This window comes from Kogia breviceps, chromosome 12 (assembly GCF_026419965.1).
Source record: "Kogia breviceps isolate mKogBre1 chromosome 12, mKogBre1 haplotype 1, whole genome shotgun sequence".
Lineage (NCBI taxonomy): Eukaryota > Metazoa > Chordata > Mammalia > Artiodactyla > Physeteridae > Kogia > Kogia breviceps.
In genome coordinates, this window is record NC_081321.1 from 36011608 (window position 1) to 36024265 (window position 12658).

The 12658-nt window shown below is 40.5% G+C and overlaps 1 protein-coding gene across 9 annotated transcripts in view; it reads left to right on the forward strand.

Annotated features, from left to right (window-relative positions):
* Positions 1–12658, forward strand: part of ANO6 (anoctamin 6) — a 203784-nt gene that overhangs the window by 30407 nt on the left and 160719 nt on the right. The window lies entirely within an intron of this gene.

Below are 12658 nucleotides of genomic sequence, written 5' to 3' on the forward strand. Positions count from 1 at the left end.
GCTATATATTTTAAACAGTTAGCTTTCTTACCTTGGCCCCTCAAAAGTGTCCGGATGGTTTCATAGTCTGATTGTACCAACTTCAATCTATGTATAAGATGTACAGAATTGAAAAACAAACTTTTGTCTTATTTATTTGTCTATGAATTTACTTTTTTTTTTTTTTTTTTGGCGGTATGCGGGCCTCTCACTGTTGTGGCCTCTCCCGTTGCGGAGCACAGGCTCCGGACGCGCAGGCTCAGCGGCCATGGCTCACGGGCCCAGCCGCTGTGCGGCATGTGGGATCTTCCCGGACCGGGGCACGAACCTGCCTCCCCTGCATTGGCAGGCGGACTCTCAACCACTGCGCCACCAGGGAAGCCCTATGAATTTACTTTTGACTTAGCTTGTCAAACATGTAATAATAAACGATTTCCATTTAGTAAATGTAAGGTGACATGTACATCTTGTTAAAGGCAGAGCACGTCTTAGGAAAAGAAGTGTAGCCTTACAGGATGTCCTCACCCTGCTCTGTCCCACTGGGCTTTCTCAGTGGAAATCAGAGGTCCGGACCGTGCATCTCATCTACCTCCAAGCCCGTGCCCTGATCCAGCTGCAGAGAGGAGAAGACAGAATTCAGAAATCTTAAACATATAAAGTAATTCATTCTTTGAAAATAATTTTTGAGAAGCATGTTGATGCCATTAGTAATTGCGAAATGTGAAATGGGGTCCATGGAAGAAGCACAGGATTTAGAAAGTTTAAATATTACTCTAAATTTGCATGTGATTACAAGTTAGAAGGTATACAGTATCATTAGCAACCTGGATTTAGGGTTTCCCTGGTGGCGCAGTGGTTGAGAATCCGCCTGCCGATGCAGGGGACACGGGTTCATGCCCCGGTCCGGGAAGATCCCACATGCAGCGGAGTGGCTGGGCCCGTGAGCCATGGCCGCTGAGCCTGTGCTTCTGGAGCCTGTGCTCTGCAACGGGAGAGGCCACAACAGTGAGAGGCTCGTGTACTGCAAAAAAAACAAAACAAACAAACAAACAAAAAACAACAACAACCTGGATTTAGATGATTAATCTCTCACAACATTAAAACGTGAAAATGTGCAATTAAGCTGTTCCTTAATGAGTGCCTTAAAAGTTACATGAACACATTAGGTTACTTTGAATGAGTTGTTATTTTGGTTATAGGTGAGCAGTGTCTTAGTTTCCTTATCTGTTAAATAAAGGGTTTAGACTAGATTATATCCAATTCCTCCCAGCTTGCTGACTCCATAATTGTATATTAATAACTCCTATAATGAGCCTAGTAATGTTTGGTTTACAATTTAGATTTGCAAAAGCTCTTCAGAATTCTCCATGTAATTATTCCAGTAAAGCTCAGCAATTTTACACATGAGGGGGTTGATGGATACTGGTTGGTGCAGGAAGAAGTCAGTAGGGAAAGACTTATGAGTTACAAATTGAAGAGCCGGGGAAGCTTCCTACAAGAGTCTGGAAACCCAAATTTGCAACACAGCTGTCCACACCTCCTGGAGGTGGTCCAAGAAGTAGGGGGAGAGAGAGCATGATGGGGTGTGGCTGGTAATTGCCTGGGAGGCCCAGTGAAGAGTACTTTTCCTGTCATGTTTTCATGTGGGGAACGCATGTGGCCAAAGAATTGAGGCCACAAAGCTAAACTATGCAATCGGAGGTTTTCAATATATCTTTTTTGCTTTTACTGTGATCTTTGGGGAAATATACAACTCGGTGGGCTATTTATTTATTTATGGCTTTATTTTTGTGCCTGTTGCTGTAGTTTACTGAAAGCCTACCAAGATTAGAGGCCACCATGAGAAGGAGGAGCGTCAACAAGAGGCAATACCTGGTCCAGTCCTGTATCTGCCCATCACTAGCCTTTGGCTAATAATTGTCTTACAGTTCACCAAAAGCATGCACAGATCCTAGATTCTAGCTACGCTTTGCTGAAAATATGGTATTATATGAGAACTGATTATTACTTAGGCCTGAGCACTTAGACCTGAATTGATTTTTGTTTCATGGAAAGCCCACAAAATAGATAATAGTTATAATGATGGTGACAATAATTATAATAAAATATAATAATAAACCAATCTTTATTGAGTATGTACTGTGTGCCAGGCGCTCTTCTAAGTTCTTTACATTAATGCATTTACTCCTCACAGCAGCCTTGGTTGGTTAGGTGCTCTTATGATTCCATTTCTACAGGTGAAGAAACTGAGCCACAGAAAGACTAGATAACTGGTCAAGGTCGTAAAATTAGCAAGTGGCTGAGCTGGGAATTGAACCCAGGCCACCTGGCTCCAGAGTCCACATCCTTGACCACGGTGCAGCCTCTTTCCCAGAAGTCAGGGCTACCCAGGACTGGACAAGTTTGTTGAAGGCATCAGAATGCTAATAACTGCTTTTACTTAAAGAACCAACTCTTTATTGTCACATTTAAAGTTTTTTGGGGAAAATAATGTAAGTGCAGTTTAGTTTCAATAATTTGTTTTGTTTCTTAATTTGACTGATCGAGTGTTTATCCCACTTTTGAGTGAACATAAAATGGTGACATTTAACTTTTTTTCACTAGCTATACTTATGATTAAATGCATTGTGGATATTTCCCAAAATTATAAATACAAAAGACGAGACCCAGTTATCAGTTGAAAATGAAGTAGAAACTGCAGTATAGCCAAGTACTTCTGTAAACAGATAAACTCAATATATTTGAATGCATAAAAAATAAAGTTTCCTGGGTCTATGATTTTGGTGTTTTTTTTTTTTTTTTTTTTTCCCTGCGTCGGCAGGCGGACTCCCAACCACTGCACCACCAGGGAAGCCCTAGTGTATATTTTTATCTGAGTGTCATGCCATGAAATAATCATATTTTAAAATAACCCTGTCAAGATTTGAGTCATGAAATTTTTAACTTTAACTTTAAAATTTTTTAACCTTACATATTTTATAGTTTAGAACAAGCTACTTTTTAGTTAAAACTTGCCATAAGTAAATATTTCTTACATTGTAGACACTAAAAATTAACTTACTATAGTTTTTGCATGTCCAGATCATCAGACTTAATGAAACTTTATTCCTGTTTACTAGAGTGTTCTTAATGGTATAGCATCTTTTTTCTATCATTTATTAGTTTACTTCTTTCCTCTCACCTTCCTTCCCTGATATTATTACTCTGGTATTTACTGAGTGCTTTAGGTATTGGAAGCCCTTAATCTTGGTCACCTTTGAACACTTGGAGATGATTAGCCATCATTACTGTATTTTCCCTCTTCCTGGAATTCTTTCCTCCAGTAAAAGCAGAAGTGTTGCCGCAAGAAGTTGTAATGGGCATTATTCCTCAAGGAACCGTCATGCAATCATAGGATTCTGCTTAATTTAGGAAGATCATCCTAAAGTCATTTTCATTTTAAAAATTATTTATTTATTTTAAAATTAATTTTTATTGGAGTATAGTTGATTTACGATGTTGTGTTAGTTTCTGCTGTACAGCACAGAGAGTCAGTTATACATATACATATATCCACTCTTTTTTAGATTCTGTTCCCATATAGGTCATTACAGAGTATTGAGTAGGGTTCCCTGTGCTGTACAGGAAGTTCTTACTAGTTATCTATTTTATATACAGTAGTGTGTCTATGTCAATCCCAATCTCCCAGTTTATCCCTCCTCCCCTTCCCTCCTTGGTAACCATAAGTTTGTTTTCTACATCTATGACTCTATTTCTGTTTTGTAAATCAGTTCATTTGTACAAGTCATTTTCATTTTATTAGATTTTGGTCTCTACTAGTTGTGACTCCCAGTTCCGGGTGGTTATCAAGAGGGGAAATTATGACTCCATCATTTCCTGGATGGATAGATCCTGTATCTCCTCTGGCCCCACATCTCTCCACTATAATCTTGAAGTTATTACCTCTCTTTTTATGATCAGGCTGCCACCAAGTCGAGTGTGCATATGTTGTGTACACATATATACGCACACATACTATTGACAAAGATGACAAAAGATGAAGAATTCACAGTATTTGGCCTTTCCTGGCTTTATCAAACACTGCCACAGTAATCATTTCAGATTCTGGTGCCTTCCTGGCTTTCTAAGCCTTCCCAGCCTTTACCTGAGGCAGTGAATGTAATTTATTTTCATATCTGTCTGTTTGTCGTTGCATTGGTACCTTGGAAGGGCTAGTGTTTTCCATTTATTTGAATGTTCCTACAGTTAATCATTACAAAATCATATTATTACTGCCCATATATAAATCAGAAAAAACAAATTTGATTTCTAGCATTCTAATGTGGTAAAAAGTTGATGAGTAGAGGAACTTCTTATGCAAATGTAAGCGACTGACAGAGAATACCTATGGGCACAAACTCTTGCTGTTACAATCATCTTTTGACCTCAGCCACCCTTTGTATAGCCCAAGTAATGACTGTTTGATATTTATTATAAAGCATATTAAATTCCGTGATTAACTGAACCTTTCATTCCTCTTTTTAGTTTCACATAGTGGTGAAAATAGATTGTTCTATTATCATTGCCAGGAAATTTACAAAATGTATAAAATTATTCATAAATGTATTTTAAACTGAAGATGTATTAATGTATTTATTATTGGGTGTACTGAGCAGGAAACATTTCACATTTGAATGGCAGGCACATGGTTATAAATTCACTTCCTGCTGAATATTAATCATCGACTCCATATGGCTGGTGGATAAACCTCTGAGAGACGACCAGGAGATGTAAATTCTTACCCTCGTCATGGACTTTTTATCTGATTTCGTTTAATGTTTAAAATAGACTGGATGACCTTTGAATTTAAAAAAAAAAAGTCATCCTTCCTGAGAAGTCCAAGGGCCGGACGGTCTCAAGATGAGTTACTATCCCTTCAGCTCCCCCCTTGGCTTCTGGGATCTGGGCTCTCTTGGCCCCTCCCGTGTCTGACTGTTTCTTCCTTCTTGGTCTCCTGCTTCCTCTGCTTGACTTAAAATCCTGGTGTTACTCAGAGCACCAACCTGGATTCACTTCTGTTCTCGCTCTAATGTCCTCCCTCCCTCCCTCCCTCCATCTTTCCCTCCTTCCTTCCTTCCTTCCCTCCCTCCCATCCACCACACAGCTCACGGGATCTCAGTGCCCCAGCAAGGGATTGAACCTGGGCCATGGCAGTGCAAGCCCAGAATCCTAATCACTAGGCCACCAGGGAGCTCCCTGTTATTGCTCGCTCTATTATATGTGTTTTCTGAGGGCATTCCATTCTCGCTTGCAGTTGATAGGGTCTGGCCTGCCTTTGGACCTCAGGCCTCCCTCCAGGCCATCTCCACTGGGATATACCCACCTCTGTGCTTCCTTGTTTTCGTACTCTATTGCCCCCACTCCACCTGTCCTGTGACCTCCTCAGTCTGGTCCACCACTGACCCCGGCATTCGGCAAGGCACCTGGCGTGTAGTAGGCACTCAGAATGTGTTCAGTGATTTAAGGTTCACAGTCGAACTCACTATTCCCCACCCCCCCACCTCTAAATGCACACACTGAAAACTGCGTCTCTTCCTGTGTTCCCCCTCCCGGTGAGTGGCATCCCATATCCACTTTCCCCACCTCCTCTCTCTCCTCACACCACCCTGCTGCTGCTTTTTCTCCACACCCAGTCCTTTAAATTCTATGTCCCGTGTTTCCTGAGTCCATTCTCTTGCCTCCATCCCAAATATCACCGCCTTGGTCCTAGGCTTCTGTGTCTTTCACAGGGACTGTGGCCTTATCTCTCAGTTTGTATTGCAGCTTTCCAATCTCGTCTTCTCAAATCCACCTTTTTGTACCATTGCCAGATTAATCTGTCTACAGTACATGTCTCAACATGTCACCCTCCTAAACTTACAAGGCTTCAGTGAAGAAAAAACTGTAAGCTTTACTAAGATTGCAACATATTTAAGTAAATGGCAGGGGGTTTTGGTGCTCCCAGTCTGGGGAGACAGTAGTAAAGTCCTCATGGCTTTTCAGGTTTGTTTTTTTAGTTTACTACAATGCTAATCAGGATCCCAAAGGGAGTTTTTTGAGAAGACTGGATATAGTGATTCACTCGTCTTATAAATTAAAAGAGTGAGAATAAATTTAAAAAATTGAAGTGTAAGAGAGTGGTCTTTTTTTTCTTTTTTTTTTTTTTGCGGTACGCGGGCCTCTCCCGTTGCTCCGGACGCGCAGGCTCAGCGGCCATGGCTCACGGGCCCAGCCACTCCGCAGCACGTGGGATCCTCCCGGACCGGGGCACGAACCCGCGTCCCCTGCACCGGCAGGCGTACTCGCAACCAATGCGGCACCAGGGAAGCCCCAGGCTCCTCTTTTGAAGGGAGAAATTTGGTGCAATGTTGAATCCGATGCAATCTCAGAAGCTATCCGCTTGCTAAACAGTGTTGATGACAAAGCAAAGCAAGGGGAAAAGGTTACCAGAGCAGACGGAGGGCACTACTGGTCACACTTCTATCTGTCTTGGGGGCGCCCACACACCCCTGTCAGTCACCCCAAGTCAAGTAACCTTCAGAAGCATCATGATTAGTTGTACGTTCCAAAGCTCAACATGGGATGCATGGAGCTTGCCTTACGCGAAGCTCAGCCCTGCTCAGAGGGGTTCGGAGGATCCCTTACAGTGTTGGGGGGAACTTGCAGAGGGCTCAGAGCTTGTTTAAAGGAATGAAGGATTTTAAAATGGGAACACTGAAGAAGGAAGTGAAGGGTGGCTTCATGGTCTCAGGTGTGTGAAGTACACAGAAAATAGTGATTAATATTTTCCTATTACTAAGGAACAAAGAATAGGAATATTGTTTTGAACTATATGAGAACTGAATTGATGGGATAAATTAAAATATTATTGAAAATATCTTCCTTTGCTCCTATCATATTAACTTTATTGCTTATAGACAGTTAGTCATTTTTAGCATTCAAGTCATTTATACTGTTGCCTTCCCAGATTAGACACTTGATCGAAAGAAGGAAAGGAAACCAGTGATACTGATTGAGCACCTACTGACTGCAGGCTCTGCTCTGGGTTTTCTTGCGTCTCAGATTTGCAAACATCATCCCATTTAATACCCAAGGGGCAGGTATTATTATCCCCATTTATTGGTGGGGAAACTGAGGCCAGGAGCACTCAAGATGACAATTATAGGTGGCAGTCCTAGGTCTTTTTTTTTTTTTTTTTTTTTTTTTTTTTTTTTTTTTTTTTTTTTTTTTTTTTGCGGTATGCGGGCCTCTCACTGTTGTGGCCTCTCCCGTTGCGGAGCACAGTCTCCGGACGCGCAGGCCTAGCGGCCATGGCTCACGGGCTTAGCTGCTCCGCGGCATGTGGGATCTTCCCGGACCAGGGCACGAACCCGTGTCTCCTGCATCGGCAGGCGGACTCTCAACCACTGCGCCACCAGGGAAGCCCCTAGGTCTTTTTTATATGTTACTTCAATCCTGAGTCTGTGCAACTCCAAAGGCCTTGCTTCTAATTTATCCTTAAATTAGATGATTCTCTATGGTGATGATTCTCATGTTTACTGAGTCTGTCTGGATGCCTCATTCTCTGTGAGGCATTCCAAACTGGCCCATCCCAGGTCCGGAAAGCCTTCATCTCTGAGAACTGTGCATTTGATGCAGTTTGGCACTTATATGTCCAAAACAATCATCTATTCCTATTTCTCAGCCTGGACAAAGCATACTTATGGAGCAGCAAATTTGTAATGCATGCTTTCCAGCATTGCAAAAAGAAAAAGAAGAGAAAGACATTTCAATATAATAAAATTAAAATTTTAACCCTCATGGCATGCCTTTGGGTTGTCTCCACAGTGTGGGCAAGCACAGATGGTATGCAGTGTCAAGGCTCATAGCAAGGTGAATGATTCTCATCCAAATTAAACCCGTTGGTAACCAAACCTTCCTATCCCTGGCGTCTGCTGTGCCACATATTTTTCTGATTGTAGTGTTACACTGTCAGCTCTCTGTATCCGCAGGTTCTGCGTCCACAAACCCAACCAACCGTGGATCAAAAATATTCCCCCCCAAAATTTCCAGAAAGTTCCAAAAGGCAAAACTTGAATTTGCCACAAGCCAGCAAGTATTTACATAGCATCTACATTGCATTAGGTATTATAAGTAATCTAGAGATGACTTAAAGTATACAGGAGGATATGCTTAGGTTATATGCAAATATTACACCAGTTTATATAAGGGACTTGAGCATTCAGGATTTGGGTAACTGCAGGGGTGCTGGAACCAATCACCCTCAGATACCAAGGTATGACTGTAAGTGGTCCATTGTAGATATTTTGGAAAAAACAAAATTGCAGGTAAAACAGAAATCACCCCTAATGCCACACTGCTCAAAGAGAAACCAAACATGAATACCTTAGTGTGCTTCTTTCCAGACTTCTAAAAAAGCAGAATTTTATATAGTTTAGATATACAGTATCCTGTCTTTCCACTTAACTTGACTCATAAGCATTCCATAATATTTATTTTTCATTGTGGTAAAATATACAGAACATAAAATTGACCATTTTACCCAATTTCAAACGTACGATTCAGTGGCATTATATACATTCACCACTTTTCGTCTCCAGGACCTTTTCATCATCAGCATTCCTTATATTTAAAAATGCTTCACAAACCACATTTAATTGCTGCATAATATTCCACCAGACAGAATTGACGTGGAAGCCTTTGCTAGCAAACATTTCACAGATACTTATTTTGTCTTCACTGTGAGGTAGACTTTGTGGCTAAGTCCATGAACAAAACATGGTTTTTGCCTCCAGGATCTTAAGTCTGGTGAAGAGGTTGTTCATCAGCAGGCAATTTGATTCCCATGGAGGGTGAGTACAGGGGTTGTGGAGGAGAGTTTAAGTCGAGGTACCATTTACATAATCATCCCTTGATTGTTGCAGATCTAACGTGTAGCAGATTATTTGGCTGTTATAAATAATACTGTGAGATTGTTGTAGGCATAAATATTTTTTCACATTTCAGATTACTTTATGAAGATTTTGAAAAGGAGACTTACTGGACTACTCATTGTAACAGGGCAATAAGTAGAACTGGTTACTGTCATTTCTCAAGGTCGGGGCAGCCACCAAACGTTTTCATTTCCTATTACACCTGATGAACCCTACCAACTTTTTCATAAATGTGTGTCTTACTTGCATTTGGCAGGATTGTGTGAAGCGTTGGGATTGGGTAAAGAGTGTATCCGACGAGGAAGAGCTAGGAAGGGCAGAGGCAAAGGGATTGTGGCCGAGGTCAACATTGTAGCCCAGGGAACGTTCACGCTGTCCAGCTGTTTGTACTCATTTCAGAGGCCTTGGTTTGGCTCAGGCTTCAGGGCTGTGCCCCACGGGTCTCCCTTCTGTGAAATTCCAGACTTGTGCACTTGAAGCCCATTGTGCAATAAAAGTAGCCTATTAAAAAAAAAAAGTAACTTTATCATCTAAACAGAAACTTCTGGTCTTTTATACAAGCTGCTAGAGACTTTTGGATATTGTACAGTACTTCCCTGTTCAGACAACAGATGAAGATTCTGAGGCTTAGAAAAGTTAAGAAACATTCTGAAGAAAACCAGTTGGGTGGACAAAGAAGAGAGATTCAAACTCATTTCTCTTGATTTATCTGGTGGTCACCCCATTACCTGTCCCATGTTGTCTTAGCCTTTGTTCTTCTCTTTACAGGAATCCTTTTCTTCTTCCCACTTCTAAATTCCTTATTTTGTTCTCTGCTGTTTTCTTCTAAGATGTTACTCATTTTCAGTATTGAATATGTAAATGTGCTGGCTAATATCTATCTACAGTCACATTATGCTGGTGTGTCTGAGTTCCTTTAGTTGACTAATTTGTTTGACTGCTAACTCTTCTCCATCTGGGCCTTGTTGTTTATTGGAAAGTTTCTCTTGGCTCTGGCAAAACTAATCAGTTATGCCTTATTTTTCTCTCTTTGTGTTGTTAGTCCCTTTGGGTAATTTTGTGGGTTCTGTTTTTTTTTTTGTTTTGTTTTTGAATTAATTTTAAGAAGTAATATACCCTTCAAAGAGATAGTAAATGTGGAAACCTGGTTCAGGGCCAAAGAGTAAGCAGTTTTTAAATAGGTCATGTATGTTGAGAATAGGAATATTAACACGGATCTCTGATGTATTAATTTCATGATGTTTGATACATAAAGGTTAGTTGGTAAACCTTTTACCGTGGGTACACATGTATGTATTTATGTAAATGTGCATGTATTTTTCTTTTTTTTAATGTGTAGTAACTCTTCCTTCTAAGGTCAAGTTGACAAAAAGAAATAGTTAGCATTGCTTCCTGTTAGACAAGATGCCATTATCTTCAGTAGAGCTTCATATGTATCTAATGACTCTAAATATAGCGCTGTGGGCCCTCTGATAATAACCAGAAAAAGGAACTTAAAAAGCCAGAGCGCCAAATGTGGTCTGAGGCTCTCAGCCCCAATATGAGGTGATTATTATGCAGTTGGAAAATCCTGTAGCTTAGATTCTAAATAATTTCTGATAATCAATATCTCAAAATAATTCACAGAGTTATCAGGTCCTTTCATTTATGAGAGAAAGGAACAATTCCTCATTTATCTGAAGCCTTTTATGTTGGCAATTCCATCCTGAATTAAAAAGGCATTGGCATTTTCATTATGAAAATTGTTCTTCTGCATTTATATATCTGAGTCTGTTAATTTAGTGTTTCAAAACGGATTAGCCTTAACCCACATAGTTACTTTTATACAAAGGCAACTTAAACATTGATTTTGGAGTATCTTGATTTTAAAGATCATTTCAGACATCTGATTTGCCTGTGTTGGTTCTCCTGTACTGATTTATTAAGTTCTGGAGAACTAAGGAATAAATGCAGTACATTCTACTCCAAAACAGCTATTATCATCCTCATTCTGCATGCCACTGCTGGTCCCATCTGTGTTCTATAATATTCTCTTTCAGAAACACTTTTAAAGACTCTGCAGTCTTCAGTCAGTCTACAGGTTGGCCCCCATTGCTTTAACTTTATATCCCACAACCTCCTTATAAGAACCTGCACCACAGACCCCAAGGTGAGCATACTGTGTAGTTTCCCCCACTGTTCCCCGCCCCAGCTCTGGCAGATGCCTACTATGTGCCAGGCACTCTGTTAAGATCTTAGGTACATGGTTCTTGCCTTTAAAACTTTATACCCAGTGGCAAGGCAGACCTGGATGTATCACCTCTCCCTAGCTTTATGTGTCTAATACCAGATTGATTTAGAGCTCTTGCCCTTGTTGAAACTTTCCCTAACCATTCAAGGCAAAAGTGAGTCTGCCCTCCTCAGAACGTGGCCTGAACTGACTGTACCAAATGCTTAGCTTCAAGTTTTGATCTTCTTTTCATGTGCCTGGATCTTAGCCCACTTCTGCGTTATAGAATCTGTAGGTAAAGTCTGTGGCTTTGACATCTCTTTTATCACTAAACTCTAATTTTTAAAGGAGGAGGATTGATTAATTTATAAAACTCTATACAATTTCATAAAGATATTTTAGCCTAGGAGTATCATACTTTTAATATATTGCATTGTGACCTGAGACCACATGTATTAAGCTATAAAAAAATTAGGTGGGTGCAGAAATATGGCATTTTGTTTTGTTTTTTGAATTTTTTACAAACTCTGGTACCAAATCTTTTATTTTTAAAATTGATTAATAATATTACAGTTACACCTTCTTTTTCATTAGTTTATCAAGCACAAGAAGAAAACCTTTTGAATATAAGCCAAGCCTTTAAAGGACACTAATAACATATCTAGAGCTCTATTCCTTTGAGTTATGGGATTTGTTAAGCAAAAGGTAAGTGGCATAAGCAGACTGAGTCCTGGCTGAGATAGGAAACCTGTTCTAGTCCTGGCCCAAGTCACTAAATTGGGTTACCCTGATCTAGTCAGAAGCATCATGTACCCCAATTTATTCACATGCCAGATGAGGCCTTCTTCATCACAGCAGACATAGTGGGGTTTTGACCCACTGAAGGCGCCTGGCTCCATGTTATGTTAGTTTGAATTTCACCCATCTATTTATGTATATACAGGCATCCCTGGGAGATACTGTGGGTTTGACTCCAGACCACCATGATGAAGCAAATATTGCAACAAAGCAAACATCGCAATAAAGCGAGTCACAAATTTTTTGGTTTCCCAGTGCATATAACAGTTAAGTTTACACTAGACTGTAGTCTGTTAAGTGTATAATAGCATTATGTCTAAAAAAACAAGGTACATACCTTCATTAGAAAACGTTTTATTGCTAAAAAATGGTAACCATTATCTGAGCCTCCAGCAAGTCATCATCTTTTTGCTGATGGAAAGTCTTGATGTTGACGGCTGCTGACTGATCAGGGTGGTGGCTGCTGTGGCATTTTCTTATCGTGACAGCAATGACATTTGCCACATTGTTTGACTCTTCCTTTCACTTACTAACTGGCCTAGTTTCAATATTGTGGTGTCTCAGGGAGCAGGGAGGCCCGGGGAGAAGGAGGGGGATGGGGAACAGCTGGTTGATGGAGCAGTCAGAGCACACACAATATTTCTCGGTTAAGTTTGCTGTCTTATGTGGGTGCAGTTCGTGGCGCCCCAAAACAATTGCAATGGTAACACCAAAGATGACT